The sequence below is a fragment of the Leopardus geoffroyi genome, chromosome B1, assembly GCF_018350155.1.
Source record: "Leopardus geoffroyi isolate Oge1 chromosome B1, O.geoffroyi_Oge1_pat1.0, whole genome shotgun sequence".
In the NCBI taxonomy this organism is placed as follows: domain Eukaryota; kingdom Metazoa; phylum Chordata; class Mammalia; order Carnivora; family Felidae; genus Leopardus; species Leopardus geoffroyi.
Window position 1 is genome coordinate 156,215,361 of NC_059327.1, and position 24,561 is coordinate 156,239,921.

At 37.1% G+C, this 24,561-nt stretch overlaps 1 pseudogene; it reads left to right on the forward strand.

Moving 5' to 3' along the window:
* Positions 1 to 14,307: 14,307 nt before the first annotated feature.
* Positions 14,308 to 24,561, forward strand: part of LOC123596461 — a 72,867-nt pseudogene continuing 62,613 nt past the window's right edge.

Sequence of the window (24,561 nt, forward strand, 5' to 3'; positions counted from 1 at the left end):
GCAGAGAGCTATCTGTGAACCAGAAGTGACCAAACATGGAACCTGCTGGCACCTTGATCCTAGATTTTCCAGCTTCCAGAGCTGTGAGAAATAAACGTCTGCTGTTTAAGACACCAGTCTGTAATATTTTTGTTATAACAGCCTGAACAGGCTTAAACACCATCCATCTGGGGTGTGGGTGAAGTCTAAGATATTCAATTTTAATATATACATAGAGTTGAAAAAGTCTGTTTGTTATGGCATAGTAGTTTTATGTATTATTTTGGCCTATGCTTTACCTCGCTATGAGCCCTGAAAAATGAACATTTACAGATAATAAGCTCTTTCCTTCATCCTTTCTTTTCCTTTCCTTCTTTTTTTCTTTTTCTTTTCCTTTTATTTCTTTTTTTTTCCTTTTCTTTTTTACTATCAATGATTTAAAGCCGGATTTTTGTCTATATCCCCTAGTTTCACGACCTCATAAATATAACACTGTGTACTTCTTATCTCCTAGATAGAAATTGTTTGCACTGTATGACTCTATTTTATCTAACATGCGTAAAAGGTCCCCACCATCAGTTCAAAAATATATTCTTGTTACTCCATGTATGCATGTGATTTTGGGGATCCTGGTCACTAAATGAAAGCTGGTGCACAGCCAGAGTTTAAAAGTGTCAACTCTGTTTAAAATGTGTTTTGTTTCCTTCATGTACATGATGCTTTGTTACTGGCAGACAAAAATAAACAATTATAGGCCTAATGTAATAATTGTTTCCACTCTGTTTTGAATAAAACCAGTAGATTGAGGTCACTGTTTTTATTAGAGAAATATGATAATGTGATTATTGTATTTCTAGCTTGACATCTAGGTTTCTGTTTTGATGCAGTAACTACTGTGGGAATCATTTGCTCTGTGAGTTGCAGGTGTTTTTTAGGTGCTTTCTATATTTATTCATGGGGACGGACATGAGTTAGGGGAGTGTATATCATTCTTTGTAGCCCCTTTGTGAAAATAATTAAAATTTCCTAGGCAAAATAACTTTCTCTCTCTTCCTTTTTTCCCCCCTTTCTCCCTTCTTTCTTCCCTCCCTTTCTTTCTTCCTTTCTTATTTGACTCTCAGACAGATTATTTGAGCTTGAGCTGAGTCTCTGGGGCCACCTTTACGTCTCCAGTCACTTGCACAGGGCTTACAATGCTCCACTTACAGGACGCTTCATCCAGCTTCACCATTTTCTTTTCTTTCTTTTTATTTTTTAAGTTTATTTATTTTTGATAGAGAAAGAGAGGGTGGGGGGGGCAGAGAGAGAGGGAGACCAAGGATTCGAAGCCTGCTCTGCGCTGACAGCAGCAAGCCCAACGTGGGGCTCAAACTTACAAAGCAGGAGATCATGACCTGAGCCACCCAGGTGCCTCATGTCTTCACCATTTTCTCATCATCACTCTAAACTTCTGCAGCTGCTATCATGCCAGACCCAGACAGCTTGATTTCCCCCTTCATTTTCCTAAATCATTACACAAGGTTATTGCATATTACCAACATTTACCAAAGGGGTAGCAAAGGGTAATTAGAGCCCAAGGAAGAAGAAAATTTCAAATTCAAACAGAAACCACTAACCTGAAAATTTATCATCTCTTCTATGCCATAGGGAATTTCTTGCTTCATTAGACCTCAGCATCTCACCATCTCCTTGGGCCTCTTTCTCTAACCTGATATCCTTTGCTATTTCCACTAGGCTACCAAATTCAAATCCTCACATTGCTATTATTTCTCATGCAGAACAATTTCATCTCCTGTCTTGTTCTCATTCTCAACTTTCCTAGTGTCGTGGACTCAGCAAGTTTCTACTATGTGTTTAATATAGTGAAAGCAATGAAAACCATTTTCTTTCCTTAAGAGCAATTTTTAATCCTGCTACATCTTTAGTTATGGACCTACCTCTTTTTCCCTGTGTTGAGATTTCTTATCCATAGCCTCATTCCAATTATAACTTAATCAAAGTTCTGAACTCAATGATTGAAATCATTTTTGAATAAACTCAGTTTAAAAAGCAATGAACAGGAACCACGTTGCATTCAGATTAAATTTTCCTTCAGATGGCCCAAAGTAGTTTTCTCTTCATATTTAAATATTAAACTGGGCATATGAGAAGGGGTTGCCAAGTAGTATAAAGCAGTTATTAACAAAATAGCAAATCATAGTAAATTGAAATATCAATCTAGTACTATTTTTCTTAGCTTTGTAAGGGACATGGTTAACTGAAAGTTTGGGTGATACAAACCAAAGATACCTTTTTAATACAGCTCCCCTATATTTTTGCCTTTCTATTGCTAAAGTCCATCCTGCAAAGATACATTGGTGTCTGAAGCAGTCTCCACCACTTTAACATGACTTGACTTTCCAGGAAGTTTCTTTCTCAGTCTGCTGAGCAGATGAGAGACGGCTTGAAGAGAGATGGCTGCTTATGATCCCACTTCCGCAAAGCACTTAGGAAAGACCTAGAAAGTGCTTAACTAATGTTAGCTGTCATTAGTAAAGAGAGGTAGCATAGGTAGTAGTGAAAAGACTCAGCTCTGGAATGAGACTGCCTGCATTTGATTCCGGACATACCACTCACGACTTGCTGTGATCTTAGGCGTTAGCTTAAATTTTCTGGGACTCAGTTTCCTCATCTGTGAAAAAAAAAGAAGTCAATAATAATAACAACTATATTAAGACATTGGTCAGAGGATTAAATTACTTAATAGAATGTAAAATGCTTAGGATGGTGCTGGTGCATTGTAGGTGCTTAGTAAGAGGTCCCTTCCTCTAGTTTTGTTTTCTCCAGATGTGACCCAGGCTCACTTTGTCTATATGTCATGATTTTGATTTTTCAGAGGCTGGTGAAGACTTTGTAACTGTAGCGGGTACTGCATCAAGACAGTAGTTTTGGGAGAGAGCCTGCATTAACAGGATTTCTGCTACTATAGGCTAGGTATGGATCTGCCAAGAAAACTTTAGAAAGGGGTCCTCTTGGGGAATCTCAAATATGTGTGTGATGATACCAGTGGAGGTTTGGTGGTGTATATTCCATATCCAAATGGAGAAAAGTTAAAAAAAAAAAAAAAAGAGTCCAGGCCTGAATGAAGTAAAATGTCTTTTATCTGGGGATCTCACAAGTTTCAACAACTCATTACAGGAGGAAAATGGAAATCTTGCCGTGTGAACCATTTCTTTTCATTTTGCCTTTTTAAATGTTTATTTCTTTGAGGGGAAGGGGAGGCAAAGAGAGAGGGAGAGAGAAAATCCCAAGCAGGCTCCAGGCCCCATGAAGAGCCTGATGAGGGGTTCGATCCCACTACTGTGAGATCATGACCTGAGGAGAAACCAAGCCAAACGCTTAACTGACTAAGGCACACAGACACCACCATTTCTTCTTCTTCTTCTTCTTCTTCTTCTTCTTCTTCTTCTTCTTCTTCTTTTTTCTTTAGTGCTCAAATTTGAAAATGTTGCTAGTCTAAGTGTGTATAGTGCTTTGCATTTATTCATCATGCTTCTGTTTTGGCAAATGGAGGTCATGAGGACTTTATTAGGATTTTCTGAAAGGGTCATGGGAGGCTTTTTTATTCCACTAGTGTGTCCCTAGCCCCTGGCACTGGTTAGTGGTGTTTATACGTGGAATGAGTTTGGTGAACCTTGATAAGGCTTCGACCATCTCACTGGGAACCCTATTTTGGACTTATTTTAATTTTGTGAGTCTTTCATTCTTCAGTTTCTAGAATTGGGTGTGGAATTTGTTGGCTCTGTTTGGCAGTATGCAGCTTCTGATTTGTAATGGAGGGCTGGGATAATATTCATACATCTGCTAGGAGGTAGGAATTGAGCCAGGGCAACTGCTTGAAAGCATTTGACTTTTGACAACACAGACCGGCTGTTTTTGCTTCCACATATGCAACTCTGTGAACAAAGGCAGAGGGGGAAGTGATGAGTGTGGTATGTGGCCTCTTATTTACTATGAAGCAACTGTGCAATTTACTGGCATCTCCAAAAGTCTAGCTGTGTGACGCTGTGGCTGTATCCATGGAAGTGGGTGTAAAGCTGAATAAATGGGCAAAAATGAGCAAAAATCCCGGCATCTTTTGGATCTTGGCTGGATTAATGAAGTGGCCTCCACATGAAGCAGAACAAAAAATAAAATGGATTCAGAAGAAGAAAGCCAATGTCATACAAGTCCACAAAACCAGAACTGAATGTATGATCTTCTAAAGGATGCTCTAACATTTTAAAAGTAATCAGCATCATAGAAATACTACTGACAGGGTTTTCCTTGGAGCAAACTTTTCCTCTACACTATCTCATACTCAAGTTGCATGCTTTAATTGAAATCAGACTTTAATGCTTAATGTACATAGATTTATGTTCTTAAATGAAAACCCCAAGATAATTTTTGATTGTGTCAAGCAGCGTAGTACATGAGTCACTTGTTAGTTCACTGATGGTAACGAATAGATTTACCATGGCCTAAAACAAACAAGCAAACAAACAAACAAACACAATGTAAATGTTGAAAATGCGTTTAATATTAAAAATAGAAATAGCTTTAGAACCCATTGCTTTGGTTGTGTTAAGAAAGTGAGAATTGAGATACTTGCCTCAATTAACCCCATTGCTCACTCAAAGTCATTTACTCAGTGACTCCTGAGTGCAAGGCACATTGCTGGCTCTGATGTTACTGCTGCATAAGGCTTATCTCTTAGCTTGGAGAAGATGACAAACTAAAGAAAAACCAACACTGAACAAGTAATCATGATAAACCAGAATTATGCATTCTCTGACAGAGGCATCAAGCCTGTATGTACACACCATCAGGGGGCTGGGCCTCAGCTGCACTTCCAATGCTTATAAATGCTTTAGTTTTTGGTTATTCACCTCTCTGAACCTCAGTTTCCTTCAGTAATACTTAACTCATTGGGTTGTTGTGAATATCAAAGAAATAAATCCCTACGATATGTGTAAAAGTACCCAGCATATACTAAGTCCTGAGTATATATTTTATTATTATTAGCTTTGATACCTATCTGAGAAATTGAAAACATAATGCAAACATCCTGATCTTTCATATATCTTGTACATGATAATCTCATCCGTGTATTTATTTCATTGGTTTAAGAAATATCATAATGATGTCTGTATGGATTCTAAATATTCATCCATTTCATGACAAATCTATGTGCTATTTATATCTCAGTGCTACACAGCTAGCTCATATCTAATGTAAATGGATTCAACTCCTCTTACATCTAACTTAAATACTCAACATTTCCACTTGAATTTCTTTAGTTATGATTGTTTTGGCCACATGTGACCAAAAAAAAAAAAAAAAAAAAAAACAAATAAATAATGGTGCATAGGCAAGATAGAGTTCATTTTTGCCTCAAGTAAGAGAAGTCTGGAGGTAGAATATCCAGGGCTGGTTATGATCAGGGAGCCAGGTCCTTTCTGACTCTCTCCCTAATTCTTAAAGTACAGGTCTCTTCCACCAGCTCCAAGATGACTGCCCAAGTATGTCTGCATCCCAACAATCAGAAAGGATAAGGAGATAGAAAAGAAGAGTCAAAGACACCTTCTTGACATCTGGTAAGGAAGTTTCTCATTTAGCTTCCTCAGAACAATTATTTTTATATCTTTCAGCCATAACATAGGCACATAGCCATAACTAGCCCCATGAGAGGCTGGAAGTGTGTTTTTTATGTGAAGCATCCATGTGTCCAGCAAAGAGTTGGAGTCTAATGTTAAGAGAGCAGCAGTAACAGGATAGTGGAGGAGAATGCATTAATCAGTCAGCCAGTTTGGATAGAACTGAAGTAGAAGGAAAGACCATGAACTTCAAAGTTGACTGCCTCTTACTGGTTAGATAACTTTGGGTATGAAGCTTAATATTTCTATGCCTTAATTTATTTATCAGGATCTTAAGTATGTTTCAGGAACAAACGAGTTAGTGCACGTTGGCACTTAGAACAGTGCTGTGTATGTAAAACATGCTTATTTTAATGTATGGAAAGCCACTGGAGAAGACTGAGTAGGAGAATGCTGCCATCTGAGCAAAGTGTTAAAATGATCACTCAAGCTGATTGCAGGAAAAATATACAGATGGAAAACATGCGTAGATGTACAGAAAAGCATTAGATTACTACCATAGAAGCAGTGATAAGGGAACAAAATGGTGCCAGTGGAGTTGTAAGGCATGGTTGTAGTTAGGATGTATTTTGGTGATGAACAAATAGGACTTATGTGGGCTGACAAATAAGAGGTAAAAAGACTATCATTTTTATGACTATGCCATCAAAACCATCATGTCCCCTCAGTCACATTATATACACCACAATATCTTGCACATGATAAGGGCTACACAAATGTTCTGGTCAGTTCAATTGGAAAACTAGCTGCTCCCCCAATTATTTGGGGGGCCTCCCATTCATTCTCAGACACACACTTATACCAGGATCATAATGTTATAATCATATCAGTTTAGTGAAAGGTGTTCTAATTAATATATAACTAAGTCATTTAAGTGGATCAAATTTTAAATAATCATGTAATTCCTCCTAAGAACTTAAAAACTTCTGTACCATGCTTTAAATAAAAATACATTTAAAATAGATAATATTACTATCAATATAGAGTCATTATGGTAGAGTGAAAAGAATAGGACTTTATAAGCAGGCTGTCTGAGGTTCAAATACCAGTCTTCTAAGTTTTCTTATCTTTTGAGTTTTATTTCCCAAGTGTTTCCAGTTCAGGTCTCTGTATGGCACCTTTTCTAAGGCCTTCTAATTCAGAGATTTTTGTTGCTGCTGTTATGCCACCCATTTAAATTATAATTAAGGTAGCTATCAAATTATTGGCTCAATGCTATTTTCCTTGACTATTTGAGGAATATTATACTGTCTCCTTGTATCCACTGACATTGACATTCTTTGATCCTTGCACTTTTATACGTGATCACTTTCTATGGGCTTTAGTGTTTTCACCTTTCACATTATCTATCCCCTTTGTCAATGTATAGATCACTTAGAATTGTGATCTTTCATCTTTCACTTGTCTTTTTTTATGCTTTTAATTTTCTGGGGCTCCTGTTATCTGATATTGGCATCTCTATCTTCCATGTCTCTTTATCCCTTCCTGCTACCTTTAGGAGAGTTCATGCATCTGATCTTCTGACTCACTAATTTGTTCTTCAGCAGATTGCATCTTACTACTTATGCACTATATTGTCTCATTTGTTTTACTCCATTTTTCTTCTTTTTGATTCATGATTGCGATTTATTTCTGATTTACATTTGCTCCCATCTTTACTTATGTACAAACGTATTATTTTAGATAACTTGTGTGCCCATTTCAGTAACTCTGTTCGGAGTGATGTGTTTTCTAGTAAGTTACTTTGTATTTAAGGTAGTTATGTAGCTCAAGTGTCCAGTTACTTTGCCCTGTGGCTTCATGCCCTTCTAGGGAGAATTATCAGCCACACTGTCTGCAATGTGTATTAGGAAGGACTAAAGTCAAGAGTTATCCGTGTTGGTCACAAGGAGTTTAGGGAAAACTGAACACTGAGTGCCAGAGTGGCTGACTCCAAAGCCACACTCTGCCAAAAATTGTCTTGAGTGAGGTATCATTATAAATCCTTACTGAGAAGCAGCTTTGTGGGAGTATTGTCTCCAAGCTGTAATCTAATCATACTGGATATTTGAAAAGGAAGTAGTGGAGGAATGAATTTTCATGGTCTTCTGGTCAATCCTTCAACTTCTCGTCTAAGTAGGGAGCAGGACTTGTGCTCACCTGATAAACCTCCCATGGACTTCTGTGCTAATGTCTGGAATGCTGCTGTTGGTTGGTCTGATTGAAAGGGCCCAGTATGACTTTCTAAAGTCTGTGCTGGAGAGAGGTAAAAACGGAATATAAAACTCTGCTTTCCACTTCCTGACATGGATGGTTGCCTTTGCCTCTGGGTTGGCCCGCTGACCCTCATTCTTCCTGCCTCTAGCACCTACCAGTGGAAGAAAATGGTCTGTCTCCCCAGGGGGTTGTCATTTCTATTGTTGCTGGAGTTTTGTTGTTTTGTTGTTGTTCCTTTTAATTCCTAGTTTAAGTCCAAGTTCTTCTCTGGCTCCGGTAGCTTTTCTGGATTGACTTCATAAAAGGAAACAAGCAGTCCATGCCAGTTCATTATCTAGTGTGATCCTTTACTCTTTAACAGACAGAAGGCCACAGGCCTTCAGAGATCTTCAGAGAAACTGAGCATATCTATTTAGGACAACGTGATCTCTCATTTTCATATTAAGGCTTTGATAATTATTTTTACAATTTTGCTTAAATGTCCTTCCTAAAACAACATTTTCTTTCATTTCCACCCCTAATTATTAGACAATGAGAAGTGTATAATATTTGCTTGTAAAACTGCCCATACTTATGCAACTTGAAAAATTAACTCTCTAAAATATAAGCTCTATTCTATCGTCACACGTTGTGAGACGATAAAACTGTAGGTCTACAATGTGATGCATTATAGTTATATTTTGTCTTTATTGCCATGGCTTTGCAAAAACACATACTTCACTAACAAAGTAGGTAAGTAGTAGGCTTGACTACAAAAATATTGCAAATAATGTTAGAGGAAGTGACAGCTGTCTGATCTTCCAAATATTGTAGAAACAATTGCTGTGAAAAGAGATTATTATTTTTTCTCCCTATCTATTTATTATTTCTTCTTCCTGACTTTGTTGAAATGAGTTTTTGTTTGATTATGAAAAGGTACATATTTCAGCAATCCAAGCACAATATAGAACATGAGGTAGTTAAAGATTCAATGTTTCACTTATTTTGTTTGTTTCAGGAGTCCAGGGCCAATTATAATGATAATATATTCATTAATGAGCTTATCTAGATGAAGCTAATGGACATAATTCATTGGACTTTAAAGAAGCACATTAAATAGTGACGGGAATTTTTTAATGATTGAGAAATGTAGGCTTGACTGGAAAGGAGGAGGTTGAAGGAGGGAAACAAAATATGTGCTGGTTTTCTAAGCTAGACCCTCACTCTACTATATAATTTGGAAGTTAACCTGGCACATTCTGCAGTTGTTTAAAACACATTTATTGAATGTTTTACAATTATGTGTTTTCCCTGTTTGCTTGGGTAGGTGACCTTTGGTTCAGCTTCTGAGTATGTACACAATTTAATTGAAGCTTTTAGAGAGTTATAAGGAAATGGAATTAGTTTTCAAGATGTTGTCTCTTGGAGAAATCTAGCCAGGGGGCGTGAAGGTTCTGAGGTTAAATAGCTCTCTATGTAACAGTAGGACTATACAATTTATTTTCTTTACTCCATTTTCTTTTCTTTTCTCTCTTGCTGTATTTATATTCTTCTCTTTTTGGTAAGTGTGTATTGTGAGATAACTAGAAACAGGACTAGAATCGATTAGACAGAATGGAATATGACCTTAAATAAGTCAGTTTCAGATTATATATATATATATATATATATATATATATATATATATTAAAGCTAAGAGACTTATTTTGTTATATATATTATGATTAATACAACCACCACATATAGTATTATTAAATGAAACTGGTTTTAAAAAGCCATACAACAAAATATGTAATTAGGAATTATTTCCAAAGCCAATGCTATTTAAAAAAGTCCTTTTTAGTGGAAAAATTATTTTTATAGTATTAGTTTTTAGTTGCATAAGATATTCACAAGCAAGTCTAATTAATATAATAAAAGAGTTATATTAGTAGTAGCATTATGTTTATATGGTTAGTACAAAAATGAAATGTAATTTAGGGAAAAGGAAATAGATTGTGTAGGTTCTAAACATATTGAGATGGCAGTTTCTGAATAAGGAATTCAGGTGTGATCGAGTACAAATAACATCATTAAAATAATGTACAGACTTCAACGGGGATGACTGTTAGATAGTACTTGTTCGTGTTTTAGCCCCTACTGTGTTTGTAACTAAATCAGACGTCCTTCTAGACTAATATTTTGTGTAAAATACTCCTTATCCATTTCATATATTGGGAGAAAAGATGAAAAAAGAGAATGAAAGAGGAGAGAGGTTTTAAGTCCTGTTTATGTGCAGTAAAACTCAACTGGGCTGAAACGGTGACACGAAGGAACAATCTTCCAGGCAAGAATACTATATTACCCAATGATTACACCTGAGGCATTTAGTTTGCTGGTTATTACATGATAGAGGGGAAAAAAAAGGTTTTCTATTTTGAGTCACTATATCTATCAGCTCTTTTTATTTTTTAAGTTTATTTATTTTGAAAGAGAGAGAGGGAGGGAGAGCAAAGGAGGAGTGGAGAGAGAGAGAACCCCAAGCAGGCTCCAGGCTCTGAGCTGTCAGCACAGAATCTGACATGGAGCTTGAACTCATGAACTGTGAGATCATGACCTGAGACGAAATCAAGAGTCAGATGCTTAATTGAGCCACTGAAAGCCCCATCAGCTCTTTTTTATTAGAATCTAGAAACATGGGAAAATTGAATAGAGTTAGATGCTAAGAAAAAAGAAAGAAGATAAATACAGTTTAATCTGTTTACAGTTTATCTACACACAGAATAACAGAACTTAGATATGAATTCTATAGGAAATCCCTAACTACGTGCTGGTCCTAGGATTATATTGTTTGGTAATGTAAAAGATGAGTAATGTACCATTCCTACCCCCAAATGCTTGCTGTTACTCTAGTAATGATGTATTATTCATCTTTTCTTTCTTTCTTTCTTTCTTTCTTTCTTTCTTTCTTTCTTTCTTTCTTTCTTCTTTCTTTCTTTCAACTTTATTTATTTTGGGAGAGAGAGTATGAGCATGTGTGTGCATGTGCCCATGAGTGAGAGAGGGGAAGAGAGAAAGGGAAAAAGAATCCCAATCCCAGTCCCAAGAATCTTCCCTGACAGCATGAAGCCTGATGTGGGGCTCAAACCCACAAACCATGAGATCATGACCTGAGCCAAAATCAAGAGTCACTGAGTCACCCAGGTGCCCCATTACTCATCTTTTCATCTTCAGATAAAAAAAACAGGCTTTGGTATTAACTATAGAGAACATTTGTCCACTTCTTCCCTTCCCTTCCCTTCCCTTCCCTTCCCTTCCCTTCCCTTCCCTTCCCTTCCCCCATTTTTTTTCAATTAAGCATATGAACCCCCTTCTTAGGTTTAGATAATTTTCTACTTTATTGGCCTTAGTTGGGTAGAATCTACCTGCAACATAGAACCTAAGCAAGACCTTACAAGCTTTATGTCAGCTGAAGCATGAATATGCGACCTTTTACGAGCACTCAGGGTTTGGTAAAGGGGGCAGGGAAAGTGGAGCATTCAACCTGGTCATGGACGGAAAGCCACCTATTCCCAGTTACAGATATGCTGTGATACCAGGGACAGCATCCCATGTCTGATGGTGGAAAGTGCTTGATGTCATAGTTATTCCATAAATGAATTAGCAGTGTGATCACATCACATTATCAATTAATCTCTTGAGGGTCACACATGTCAATGTATATATTTGTAAATATTACTTATTATCATATCCTTCAAACAATATAAAAAAGAATATAAAAATAAGGTAATATTTGGAGAATTACTTTGTAAACCAACAAGATTAAAATCATTTAATTTTACATTAATAAACATTATTCCTAATCCCTTGGATACAATCCCTTTATGTTAGAGATAGATGACGTGATGGTATATATCACCCACCAACTACCACAGATACATCTGTTATTGTCCAGATAGAAAAACGGAAACAAATGCACAAATTCAAACAGAGAAAAAATTATCACAAGGAATATGTTGTAAAAGTATTGGAAGGGTTTGAGAAGCAAAAGGGGGAATGTGGTTTTACTTAAACTTCAATAATTACTGGAAGTCTTTACTGTGCCTATTGTTGAAAAAATAAAAGAAGTGTGACCCAAAGAACAGTAATTGTAGAAAGCCCATTTTCTCCCTGGAGCTGAAGGCCTGGTGTGGGTTAACTGCTAAAAGATATCTGACATTACATTAACTTCTAGAGCCATTTTAATGCATATCCATTAAAATATCATTTTGCTTAGCAAGTTATTTTTATTAAGAAATTTATTAAATTGGGGGCACCTGGGTGGCTCAGTCGGTTAAGCATCTGACTCTTGATTTAGGTTCAGCTCACGATCTCACCGTTCATGAGTTTGAGCTCCGCATCAGGCTCTGTACTGACAGCTTGGAGCCTGCTTGGAATTTTCCCTCTCCCTCTCTCTCTGTCCCTCCTCTCTCTCTCTCTCTCTGAAAATAAATAAATAAACTGAAAAAAAGAAGTTTATTGAATTGTTGTTGATTGCAAGTATATCGTTAGGTGGAATTCTACTAAGTATGACTATCATACTCTCTCATCTCAATAACGAGCAGATAAGAATATTTAAAACATTTATTGACATTTCATCAATTCCATAAAATGGGCCTGTGTTTTGGTCAAGCTTTATAATGCTGGCTAAGGGTTCAATTAGTCTTCAAATCAAATATCATAATACTGTCAAGTTTCAGAATAGGAAAGAAGTCTTTGAGACTTTATGCTTTAATTTAATATGATATGGAACTGGGTGACTCCTTACTCTGTCCTTTAATTTGTATCTGCAGATCCTGACATAACTACTAAAAGAACCAAAACTATTTTTGCATATGATAGTATATAGAAAGGCATGGATCCCACTGTGTCCTAATGACATACCCTACTATGAAGAACTAAAGTTCACTTAAAGTGTAGCTATAGTGGTAACCATGTTAGAATCAGAAAGAAAATTCTAAAAAATAAAAAAAAAAAGGCAATTATTCTTCAACACCCAAACGAGCATGAGCATCAGTGAAAAATAATCTATCTAGAATGTTAATTCAAAAGGACATTTGAGAGTTTATTTATACTTAATTCACTGTTATGGACACTCCAGGATAGAGTGCCATCAAAAATCAATCGATCAACAACTTATTTTATTAAGATAATAAATTAATGAAACTTCCTCTCTTCATACAAAAATTCTAATCATCTCTCTTAGACGTATTTGTTTACTCACCATTTAAGGAAAGAAATGTTAGTAACATTTGTTGAGTGTATACTCGGGGCTAAGTGCATTCCTAGGTACATTACATATGTTACTGGTTTTATTTATTTATTTATTTTTATTTTTTTATTATTTTTTTTTAATTTTTTTTTTCAACGTTTATTTATTTTTGGGACAGAGAGAGACAGAGCATGAACGGGGGAGGGGCAGTGAGAGAGGGAGACACAGAATCGGAAACAGGCTCCAGGCTCTGAGCCATCAGCCCAGAGCCTGGAGCGGGGCTCGAACTCACGGACCGCGAGATCGTGACCTGGCTGAAGTCGGACGCTTAACCGACTGCGCCACCCAGGCGCCCCTGGTTTTATTTATTTTTATTTTTATTTATCTTTATTCTTTTAGTAATCCTATGGAAGGGACATTAATCATTTTTACATTTAGGAAAATTGAGACTCAGGGAAATTAGTCTAGGAGGTGGAAGAGCTGAGATCAGAATTGACATTGCTCTGATTCCAAAGCAAATGTAAATTTCAACACAACAAACTACATGAGAAATTCCTTGGAGGGAAACAAACAAGTGTTATTACCTACAGATAATCGGCCCATATAATTTTTTCTATGTTCTCAAAACGTAAAGGAATTTTATGATATCTAAAGCATGTATACTTTTATATAGATGAAACTGGTAGAATTGGAAGAAAACCCTTGCTTATTCTCCCACATATTGTAGTCTGATGGCAGCACTGGTGAAGTCCGTGGCATCTTCAGAGGAGCAGGGCAAACCATCCTGGGACTGAAATTCAGATTTATATACAGGAAATGGAGAAGAGGCCATAGACACAGTGGCAGGTGTAAAGAATTTAAATGAAGTAGAAAGACCGTAGTTGCAGGGAATGTAGTGACAGAAGCCCAGACCTGCTCTCAGCATGGGAGTTGTCGAGAGTTGGGCTTAACTGGAGAGAGCCAAGCTGCCAGGTATCAGAGTAGTTGATTAAGGCTACTAGCCAAAGTGAAAGTTACAGCCACACCTTTAATCACTTAATGTGATAGTATAAGCAAGAGGCTGAACAGGAGAGAGTGCTGGCTCCTACAGTGTTTTACCTTTTCTGGTAGACTGTTGCCAGATAGGGAGTATGTGGATCAGCACCCAAGGTGGGGATCGCCTCTCTCCCGACGGACCCTGTACAAAAGTCTCCTGCCATTTAATGGACCTGTGGGCTGAGCGGAGGGAGAGAGAAGGACTAACGGAGCATGAGAGTGGAGGAAAGCACTGAGAGTGGAGGAAAGCACCGAGAGTGGAGAAAAGTGCTTCAAGGTACTCCCTTCCCCATAAGGAGGTCTCAGCGGAGGCACCTGGGGAGGCCTCCGCTGAAGGTCCTTATAAAAGGCCTGTGAGGGGCGCTCCTGGGTTAGGGATGCGGTGCTGAGGAAGGGTGGGCCGCCCAGGGTGGGTTAGCTGAGACCTCAGATGCAGCTCCAGAGACCGCGGTGCACCGGCTGTGCACAAGTCTGTGGGGGCATCTTCCCCAGGAGCACTGCCAGGTGATGCCCTCCTGATTGCCTGTGGTTAAGCCTGGGAAATCCTTCACAGCATATCTGCTCGGAGCCAGACTTTTCAGAGGTAAGCGGGGTGCAGTGCTCCTGACATAGGCAGGCAGAAGGTATGGCAGAGAGTGGGAATTGACATTTTTTAAATGGAGGTGGAGCACCCACAGAGAATGTTGCACTTGGCCACTGGGTCTCCGACTTTGAAGGACCAGGATTATGAGATCCAATAATATTTTGAGGCTTTACAGGATGTGTTTTCCTTCTTTCCTTTATTTTGGAGATGGGTGAAGAAAGGGGAAAATAGTGGTCTCCATGATGTTTTTTTCTCCAAATAATTCAACCCCAAAGTCAGAAGAGGATTTACAACTAGCATTATGAGATGGATATTTTTCTTGTCTAGAAAAAAGCCTCATTCTGGGCAGAAAAAAAATGGAAGGGGAGCGAATGGAAATCTGTGGGTGCTAAAATAGAGAGGTAGCAAAGCCCAAAAGAGGGATGGTGGCAGGGGACATCTCAGAGTCAGAGGCATTCATGAACAGAGACAACTGATGACAGAAGACCTTATATCCTCAGCCTCCTCCCATGACCAAGAGCTTCACTACAGGTGGCTGAAGGCAGGCCACTAGCATAACCCTGGTGTGGGGGTGAGAAGAAGTGTTTCATCATCTGAGCAGACTAGATTTTGAGTAATTAAGCTGAGTTGGAGAAAATTAAATTTTGACACGAGCCAAGACTCCCATGTGTTGCTATGATGCAGACAGAGGCTAATGTGATAATAAGCATTTCGTTTTAATGAACACTTATTGTGTGCCCAATGTTTTAAGTGTTTTAAATATATTAAACCTGATCGTGAAAATCCTTTGAGACAGATATTATTAATAAATGCTTTTTATTGATGAGGTCATTGAGTCTCGGGTATATGAAGGGATACTCACCTACTCTTGAAAGTTGGTAAGAGTGGTTCACCTCATACTTGAACATAAGGATCTACCTCTAAAGATTATGCTTTTCACATTCACAATGACGTGAAGAAATTAGGTGAACAACAAGACTGATTCTTACAACTGAAAAATAATTCAATCTTAGATAAAAAAAGTAGAGACAAACTTTCAGTAAATGTTCCTTGGTGCTATATTTCAGACCTCTCTAAAGAAGTTTGAGCATGGCCTAAAGATGCAGGTTGTGTTGGGCCTTGCAGAGGGAATTCAGATAATGTGGATGATGAAAGAGATTTGTGTGGAGGGCCCAGCTTAGAGACCACATCTATCTTGTCATCATTTATTAATATATCCCCACTGCAAACACCATGCCTAGAATAAGAAAAAAAATAAGAAGGCAGTGAATAGACTGCTAACATCAGTTAAGGAAATAAATTGATCTTGGACATTCCACCTTTATTAAAGCTTCAGTTTTCCCAGCTGTAAAATGGAAAATAAAAATGTCTGTAATCTGGAATGTCTGGGTGGCTCAGTTGGTTAAGCGTCCGACTTCGGCTCAGGTTATGATCTCAGGGTTTGTGAGTTTGAGCCCCGCATCGAGCTCTGTCTGACAGCTCAGAGCCTGGAGCCTGCTTCTGATTCTGTGTCTCCCTCTCTCTCTGCCCCTCCCCACCACTCACACTCTGTCTCTCTCTCTCAAAAATAAATAAACATAAAAAGATTTTTTAAAATGTGTGTAATCTAAGGTTTTTTTTTTTTTTTTTGGATGAGATGTTATAAAGTGTTTCATAAAATTTAAAGAGCTATGAAAATATAAGCTTTGACTCTTGTAACCATTTTTCATGATAGAATTCTATAGAAATAGAAAATTGGACCTTGAGTCATGTAATTTAGTGCTTGCCAAAATCTTTGTGCAAACATGTGAAATCTGAAAGCGAGAATATAAAGAACAGATCAACTATGTCATTCTTTTTAGGTAGTTCTTCTAAACACACCCCTTGTATTAATTTAGGGCATGATAAATGAAAATACCTAGATATTATTTGAGTTACTCATATAAAGGCCTTCTTGAGGTATCATTTCATTCCATGTCCTGGATACTTTATACCAGTGCTTATTAGAAGATGTGGCCTTTTGAAAAATGATTTTATATCTGTTACAAAATTCTATCTGAAAATCTTACTCATTATGATAATGTTATATTAGGAAGCAAGCGTGGGTGCTGCATAGACTTGAGTGCAAAGAATGTATTTGCTTTCAAAATGCACTTGGATATTCCCATTTGTCCCACAAGATAATCTATATTTACTGTATTTTCCTTATTGCTTTGGCTGCCAGGAAAAAAAAAAATAGGAGCTAAATCTAGAGCTTACTTGAAATAAGTAGATTATCCTATGTCCCTGATTTAGTTTTATACTGTCTTCATCATGTACAAGTTTTCTAGTATATCTCAGGCACTGGCCATTAAACAAACAAACCAAATCATTGTTGTTAATGTTTGTTCTTACATATGGTTATTTTCCATATAAATTTCATAATCTTTAAGTTTTTCATACAAAACAAATACTCAACTCCAGTCTTGGCAGACAGCAAATTTTAGAGCAAAAGGTAGACATTTCTCTCCTAGTCTGGTTCTCACAGGTCTCAGGACTTCTTACTATCCTGTTTCATTTTTCACGTTAATAAGTTTAAGAGAAGGATTGTGATGACTTATTGGTCATGCGATATAAGAGAAGACAATTTTGTAAATTACTATAATCTAAAGCATCAGGGAGCTTAAATTCTAGGAGCGATATAAATAATACATTATATTGCAGTGCCAGTTAATTTCCATAGACATAGAAAATAGTAAGTATATGTAAGGGTTGTAAATTATTGTTTAAAAAAGCATAACTGATTTTGGGTATATTTCAAGATCAGATGATGCTATTAATATGCTTGCCTTGGTCATAGTCATGTCATGGAAACAGATGCTAGGATGCCTGAAGCCCAACTGATTGAAGATATTGCAAAGTAGCTGTAAAGTAGCCTATGAAGATATATTTTGCGAGGTGAGGATGGTGAGTCCAGGTTAGAAGCCTCCTTAGAATGACACCTTATACTTGGTTGAAGTTCTCTTTCATTTTGATTAACCACTAAACAGGCAAAAAGTAAGAGAGGTCAACATTGAAGTGTGGGAGAGTCTCTGTGCTGATTGCCTTAATTCCTCCTGAGGAAAACTCCAAGTTCAGGCATCAAAGCAGTCCTTGAAGACCAGGGAATCTATCATGTAAAAGGAGACCATGAGAGTGGGGCTTTCAGGCTGCTGCTTCTTCTTCTTCCTCTTCTTCTTCTTTTTTTTTTTTTTTTTTCTTGATTTTATTTTTTAACTATTAGCCTGGGGGCAAATCCAAATTATAATCAAAGGTCTCCCCTATCACCAGTAAGGTCGTTCTGCCATTCTTGATTTGCCAGTGTTCTCTAGGTCCATCTTTTGTTTCTTAATGCCATCATCTGGCCCAAGGCAGGCTGGTTCCTAACCTATCACAAATACAAGAATGAAAAAACAAACAGAGGGGCAATTAGGTGGCTCAGTCGGTTAAGCTTCCGATTTCAGCTCAGGTCATGATCTCATGGTTTGTGGGTTCGAGCTCCATGTCAGGCTCTGTGCTGAAGCCTGTGCGGAATCTGAAGCCTGTTTTGGATTCTGTGTCTCCTTCTCTCTCTGACTCTCCCCTGCTCACACTCTGTTTCTGTCTCTCTCTCTCTCAAATAATAAAATAAACATAAAAAAAAGAAAGAAAACACTTTTGGATAGAAGTATCAGGGCGCCTGGGTGACTCAGTCAGTTGAGCATCCAACTCTTGATTTTGGCTCAGGTCATGATCCCAGGGTTGTGGGATTGGCCCCGCATCTGGCTGTGCACTCAGCATGGAGCCTGCTTAAGATTCTCCCTCTCGCTCCCCCTCCCTCTCTCTCTCCCCTGTTTGAGCTCTCTCTCTCTCTCTCACTCTCTCTCAAATTGAAAACAAATGTTAATAATAAACAAACTGTTATATATGAATATTTATTTTCTGGTGTGTCTCTACCCAGAACTGAATGAAAACTCATTGAAGGATTGTAATCCATTGTTACCAATGAATAATTTCCTCTTTGGGGAAAAAAGATACTAGATAAAGATATTTCTTGCAACTAAAGACTATTCTAGTTCTTTATACATAAAGCATACTTAGAATCGGATACTTTGAGCAAAAACAAACTATATAAGAATGTGATTTTGATTATTTTATTTGAGATTCACTTTAGGACTTTGGACAACTTCCTGACTTTTTTTTAAGACCCTTCTCCACCTTGGAGCTTATGACTGTAAGAAATTATAATAATAATAAATGCCAGTATATAAAATGTACATAGTTTACAGCATGGTTTATAATAATTCATATTTATTGACTAGATATAAGACTTAGAGGTCCATGAAATATTACCTGGCACAAGAAAATATAATCAAATGAACAATGATTTGGCTATTTTTCTTTGAATTCTTGACTCCTCATTTTCCAATATTTATTTGACTACCCAAGCTATAATGGTTTTAAATTGCAAGGCTCTGTAAATATAACTTTTTATATTGGTACATTATTTTATAACTTTCTGAGATAGCCAGTTACTTTTTTATAATGATATTGTTTAAAATTAATATGACACTACAAACCATTTTTACTTTTAAAGGTCCTAGAAATATATATATATATATGTATATATGTATGTATGTATATATATATATATGTATATATATATATGTATATATGTAATATATATTATGATCAGATTTCAGTAGTGGATCAATGAAAATGATAGCAATTAAAATGTGTATGTATCAACTCTCTTTTCTAGTTTCTGAACTTTCCCTTAGCATCATTGGGCTTTCTTGAGAGTTTTGGGATTTTGGATAGTAATTTTTGCAGGTTAAGGAGAATAAAACAAGCAAACGTAGGAAAGAGTAAAGGCAGTTAAAGGGTAATTACTTCCTCTGGGAAGAAACAAGATATAGCCTATTAATTTGCAGCTGTAAATTGCACCATTGTCTTTTCTACCTGTCTATAATACAAAGAGCAAATGGCTATTTTATTGGCTATGTATTGTTACGTAACAAACTAGCCCAAAACTTAAAACAACCACCATTTCATTTACTCACAGTTCTCTGGGTCAGCTTCTAGGTAATTATTCTGGTATGGATTAACATGGTTGATATCTGTGCTCAACTGGTAGCTTGATTGGTGCTGAAGAGTGTAGGATGATTGATTTCCATGCTGGCACTTGGTAGGTCCAGGGAGCCTTAACTTGCTTCTGCTTCATGTCTTTCCTTGTGTTCAATTATGCTGGCCTGGGGCTTTTTCACACGGTGATGAAAAGGTTCCCAACAGCCAGAGGGAGCAAGCCATAAGGCAAAAGTGATTTTTAAGTATCTTCTTACATTCTGCTTGCCAATGTCTAATCAGTTAGAGTGAGTCATATGGCCAAATGCAGATGCAACAGGTGGAGAGATAGAAGTCATCTCCTGATGTAGCAATGTCACATTGCAAAAATGTGTGCATATAGGGATAGAGGAATTTGCGAACATTTCTTTTTTGCAATCTACCAATATATGGTTAGACACAATGGAAAGCTCTGCTTCTGTATATTACTTAGACAATTATTTGTAAAACTCCATAGTATTTTGTTTTTGTGGGTAGTCAGCTGGGGTCTGGATATAGCTTTATTGATTGATTGATTGATTGATTTTATCTCATTTTTTTATTATATGAAATTTATTGTCAAATTAGTTTCCATACAACACCCAGTGCTCATCCCAAAAGATGCCCTCTTCAATGCCCATCACCTACCCTCCACTCCCTCCCACCCCCCATCAACCCTCAGTTTGTTCTCAGTTTTTAAGTGTCTCTTATGCTTTGGCTCTCTCTCCCACTCTAACTTCTTTTTTTTCTTTTTTTTTCCTTCCCCTCCCCCATGGGTTTCTGTTAAGTTTCTCAGGATCCACATAAGTGTGAAAACATATGGTATCTGTCTTTCTCTGTATGGCTTATTTCACTTAGCGTAACACTCTCCAGTTCCATCCACGTTGCTACACATTGCCACGTAGTACTCCATTGTGTATATAAACCACAAATTCTTTATCCATTCATCAGTTGATGGACATTTAGGCTTTTTCCACAATTTGGCTATTGTTGAGAGTGCTGTGGATACAGCTTTATTTAAAGGGCATTTGTTTGTAGTTGTAGATGTAGGCATTCTACTAGAAATCTCCCTCTGCTTAAGTTTGTGCAAGAAAAGGCATAAGAATAAAATGTAATTTAAAAAATTAGATGAAAATTTAGCCTTTGAGTCAGTTGAAAATGAGATGCTCAGCAATAAATTTTGATTGCATTAGAAAAGAAACATCTATAATATAATGTCCATACAGGGGGAAAAATGACAGAAGTTGAACAAAATTAACTGGTTTTCTGTCAAAATTGAGGCTTAATCACATAAGGTTTTGGTATATAATAGGAAAAAAACACTTATATAGCATAGCATGAAGAAATAAATAGATGCATTGACTATTTTAGATGAGGAGAGCTGGACTTTCTACCATTTTGATGCAAATGTGAGTGCCCAAGATGATTGTCACATTCTGAATCATGATTTGCTTTGTAGCTCTGTTCATGCTATTCTTTCACATTATAGCTACCAGGTGGTTATTACTGACAGTTTAAGATAGGAAATGTACATGGTGGACCAGTCCTAGACAAATAACAGGTTGCTGCCCCAGAGAGCTTGCAGTTAAGAGACATGAACAAGTATAATATAGAACAAACAAGACAAGAATATGGACTGTCTTCTGCAGCTAAAACTCTTAATGATGTAGGAAAACTTTTTGGAAATTAGTGAAAGAAAAGAGACAGGACTCTTGGGGAAAAATACACTAAGGGTTATTATTAACCCTTCTTAAATATCTGTGACTTTAGAGCTAAATAGAATGCTGATGTGTGATGTTACCTAGGCCAAAAGGGCTATATATTTATCTGGGAATGTCAAAATAAGCACATGAAAAAAAAAGAAGCATGAGCAAAAACCATATGAAAAATTTATTGGTTTTATGAATAGCTATCACAGGGAGTGGATCTGCTGATAATGTTTGAATCATGAAGACAATTACCCTACATTTTATTTTTAGGAGATAACTCATGATATCAGAGATATCTAATATATATATATTTTATATATATTAGATATCTCCTACTTTATAGCAAAATTTGGGAAGTATTTACAAATTCCTTCAGGGGCTATAGATGACTTCTAAAACTGCATTTTCTTAATGTAAAAGATTATTAGAGGGACTACCTTAGAGTCTAAAATTTATCCTAAAAGGTATCCCAGTGATACTAAAGGATTTTAAAAAGGGTAAAAACTAATCAAATTTACCTTCTGGAAATATCACTGTAGTAACAATGAGATGGAAGTTAGTGGAGTTAAAAGGATAGGACTATAATCCAGTTTGTAAGGGATAAGAACCCAGAGAATGACAGGAGAAATAGCAAAGGTGAAATGATTTCAAAGGAGTTAGAAAGGGAGAATCTATGGGTCTTAGTAATTAATGAAAGGATTCAGCAATTGAGAGGGAACAAATCTAAGGTAATCAAAAGTTAATGACCTCAGTGGTAATGGTACCCTTTACTCACCAAGCATAGAAAAAGGGACCTGCTTTGAAATTTTGTGTTGAGGGGTATGAGACATCCAAGTGAAAATAGTCAAAAGGCATGGGATGTGTAAATTTATAAATCAACAAGGGAATTCTAAACTAAGTACACAAGTGTTGGAAACAGCATTTACTTATTCAGTCCAGAGTTATTTGTGAAATATGTACAATGCACTACAGGTACTATGCTAGGTACTGATAAGACCATGGTTAGTCAGACACCTCTCTTCAAAGAGATTACAGTCTGCTAGGCAATAAGAACAACAGTTTAGAATTATAATAGGACATTGGTAGATATGACCAATGTGCTTGAATCGGTTAGTTGGGTGAAAATGAACATCCCCAGTCACCTAATTGGACAAAACTGGTAATTTGGAGCCCCAGAAGGTTTATTTAAAAACTATCAATATTTCCTTTCAATGTTTGTGGGTTTTTTTTTCCAGTGCAAAAATAATACATAATCATGATGCAAGATACATATAAAGAAGATAATTCACAAATATTTATAATGTGCCTGATACATAGCACATATTGTGGTATTTGCTGACAAGGGATTTCTTGTTCTCTCTCTTCCGTATCTGAGTGTGCTTGCTTCTATCAGTCTAGAGTGTTATACATGTAGTATCTTCTCCTCCTCCCCCTCCCTCTTCTTCCTCTTCTTCCTCTTCTTCCTCTTCTTCCTCTTCTTCCTCTTCTTCCTCTTCTTCCTCTTCTTCCTCTTCTTCCTCTTCTTCCTCTTCTTCCTCTTCTTCCTCTTCTTCCTCTTCTTCCTCCTCTTCCTCCTCTTCCTCTTCTTCCTCCTCCTCTTCTTCTTCTTCTTCTTCGTCTTCGTCTTCTTCTTCTTCCTTCTCTACTTGCACCTTGTTTACTCCTATTTGTCTCTCTGGTTTCTTACTCTGGGATGCCTCCTTTGACCCATTATATCTGCCAGCCAGATTGGGTGATGTGCTTCCAGATCATCTTCAACTTACCCAGCTCTCATTGTATTCCCTAGCATGTTGTAATTGCTTGCTTACTAGCACCTGGTGACTCGGCTAAAAATAATTTGGCCAAAAGCATATTGGTTAACTTGGCAGTAGGTCTAAAATGGCATTTTGATTGAAAATAAATGTTTCTAGTCACAGGATTTGGTTTTTAACATTGATAATTTAGGCATGTGTAAAGGTCATTTGCAATTCATGATGAATCATCATACATTTTGCCCATTCTTTACTAATTATTTCTTATTTCTCCTTCTTGAAATCAACTTTTCAGCCAATCTTCTGCTTTGTAATCTTTTCAGTTGTAAAATGTTGACATAATTTTATGGGATTATTTAAAGCAAATTAGATGATCAATCATATTGACTGAGATGAGAAGCTCGAAAGCTTAGGAGGTCTTTATAAGTCATTTGAGACATGCATTTCAGCTGATGCCATTAAGATCAAGTTCTAGTACTTGACCTTTGCTGTTAGTAACTTTACTTCAGTGACAATTGCTCTCTAATTTTAACTCACTGTTGTCACACACCTGGTTACATCAAAAATAGAATGGCAGACTCAATAAATAATATTTATTATTAGTCTTCATTATATGCACAATCAATATCAGGGAATATTTAGCGTTTAACTCATTTAAAATAGATCTATGAGTTGATGTCCCATCTTTTTATTTTTTTATTTTGAGAGAGACAGAGATAGCACAAGTAGGTAAGGGGTGGGAGGATGGGGACAGAGAATCTCAAGCAGGCTCTGCATTCAGTGAGGCTCGAACTCATGAACCGTGAGATCATGATGTGAGCCAAAATCAAGAGTCGGGCTCTCAGCCGACTGAGCCACCCAAGTGCCACTTCCTATATTTTAAATTCAGATGGCCTGAGGATATAAGATCCCATGGCCAGAGAACCATAAGAACATGAACACCAGTGCTCAGAAGCCTCATCATCCTCAAATCTAGGTTACAGTTCCCGTTTCAGAGAATGAGTCACTAACAGGAAAGTGAATTTGGCCTTTTTTCTTTATTATAGAGTGGCTCTTTCTATAGGCTATATGAGGTCCCTGTAAAATTACATCCAGTTACGTTTTATCTCCACATTGCTCTTGACCTTCTTCCAACCATTCTGCTGGAAAATTATAAGAGGGAAGGTGGCCTTTAAAAAAAAATGTTTATTTATCTATTTTTGAGGTGGGGAGGAGCAGAGAGAGAGGGAGACAGAGAATCCCAAGCAGGCACCACACTGTCAGTGTAGACACTTGTGTGGAACTCAGGTCATGATTTCATGGTTCATGAGTTTAAGCTGAAATCAAGAGTCGGATGCTTAACCAA